Source organism: Oryza sativa, chromosome 12 (genome assembly GCF_034140825.1).
Source record: "Oryza sativa Japonica Group chromosome 12, ASM3414082v1".
Lineage (NCBI taxonomy): Eukaryota > Viridiplantae > Streptophyta > Magnoliopsida > Poales > Poaceae > Oryza > Oryza sativa.
In genome coordinates, this window is record NC_089046.1 from 228424 (window position 1) to 230437 (window position 2014).

Genomic DNA, 2014 nt, shown 5'->3' on the forward strand with positions numbered 1-2014 from the left:
GAAGCCGAAAGTTCCTTGGCCCAGTAGATGTGCTTAGGACACGTCCCTTTCTAATTACGGCCCGTTCCGTGGTGACCGACTCCGATCCGAGGCGAGACGCGACGCGAGAGAGATCCGATCCGAGTAGAAGAAGACAGAAGAGGGAGATGGAAGGGGGAAAAACACAGGAAACCCTAGCTTAGCAGTACCACGCACCCACGCGGGCTCCGTCAAATTTCATCCAAAAAAAAAAGTGTTTCCGCCCGCGCGGCGGCTTCCCTGAGAGAGATCGATCGATCGGATATCCTTGTGGATTACTATTAATTGTTGCATGGCAACGAGGAGAGGGGATCGAAGAAAGAAGAAGAGTAGTACTAGTACTAGTGACGGCGGGGAGAGGATGATGAGGGATTTATTGATGATGCAGCGATTGGAGGTGGAAGAAGAAGAAGAAGAAGAATCCCAAGCGGAGGATTATGAGATTGTGATGTTCCGCCGCGTCTGGACAAGATGGCACGGTCGTAACTTTGGCTCCTTCGACGATACCAGTCAGTATCTACATCTTCTTCTCCTCTCTTCCAACTCCAAAACACAAGATTAATTAATTTCTATTCTAGCGATTAATAATCCTTATTAGTTAACAATAATCGATCCTATGTGCAGCTTATCCGGCCATGCGTTACACGTTTGGACGCATCCCGAAATCAAGTTTTGCTGGCTGCGACAACGGATTGCAGATCTTCTCAATCAAACTCCTCCTCCGCAACAGACCATCAGCTCCAGTGGCCACTTCATGTCTATGGCCTCGTCGCTACCAGGGACTCTCTTGATCCTAGGCGCAACCTTCTCTTTAATCGCACTAGAGACAACTGCCAAATCCTTACTCAACAGGTATATATTATTAACCTCTTCTTCTTAATTCGAGTCCATTAAGAGGTTGATTGACTAGCTCATATATATGCTCTTAATTGCAGGATCCCTTTCTAGTGCTAACAGGACCGTCTCGCGCAATTGTCTTAATTGATCCTGTTCAATTTGAGGTTCAGCTCAAAGCAAAGTCCAATAACAACACCCTGCATGATCATCCTGACCAAGATCAAATTGTTAACTTTGGAGTGGTGGATTCTGGCTATCTTCCAGGCCCAACGAGGCATTGCATCGGCAAGCGGAGTGAGGTCGAGTTCACAATCTCAGTGCTTGATCGATCAATTGAGGCCACTATCATCAGCGTCCAGCTTGTTGGTGGCTCGTCATGGCCGGATCATCTCCAAGGAAAGCTTGTTTCCCGTACGGCCAGTGCAATTCATCAAGAAATCGTGCTACTTGATTCTCAAAAACAACAAGATGGAAAAATGCCTATCGATGATGGCGGCTTCATTCAGCTTTCAAGGCGTGTTGTTTCGGTAGAACTGGCTGGCCAACTCATAGTTCAAGTGCTGGCTTTCAATTCCCAGCAGCAAGTAGTTGACAATGACAACGACAACAAGAAGGATGAGATTGTTGCAAAACACGAGATTGTTTTTGATCCTAAGGAAGCTTCATTGAGTGTGGAGACGTGTGAGCTACAACTAGGAGGAGGAGGAGGAGGCCCATGTAAGCTTCAAATCTCTGTTGCTTGGTCTCTGGTCGATAGGCTTCCCCCTGTTGGCTATTTCTAACTTACCCATTTCGATCGCTGCCATTCCAAATTACTATCATGCTAGCTAGTATCTCTATTCAGACAATCATATATATATTTGAGACATATATAGTTCCAATTAATCTTATAAAAAAACTGGCTAATATGGCTATTCGGGTATCGCCCCTGTTTGATTTGGCTCATGATGGTTTGCGTATTTTGGGGGTGGAATTTCACGAATCTGATTCCCGATGTTGGGTTTGTTTTGAGTTTTTGCGTCTGAGCTCCGCGTTCATGGGGCGATTAAGGGCAAATGCTGCGTACCTGTCTCTCTGGTTCGTTAACAAATTTTCTCTTTCCTACAAAGGCCAGGTACAAGTAATTATTCAAAGAAAAAATGAAGGAAATAACATGTAT

General features: G+C 45.4%; 1 pseudogene; it reads left to right on the top strand.

Moving 5' to 3' along the window:
* The first annotated feature begins 653 nt into the window (after positions 1-653).
* Positions 654-1777, top strand: LOC4351251 (uncharacterized; annotated as a pseudogene).
* Positions 1778-2014: the final 237 nt, after the last annotated feature.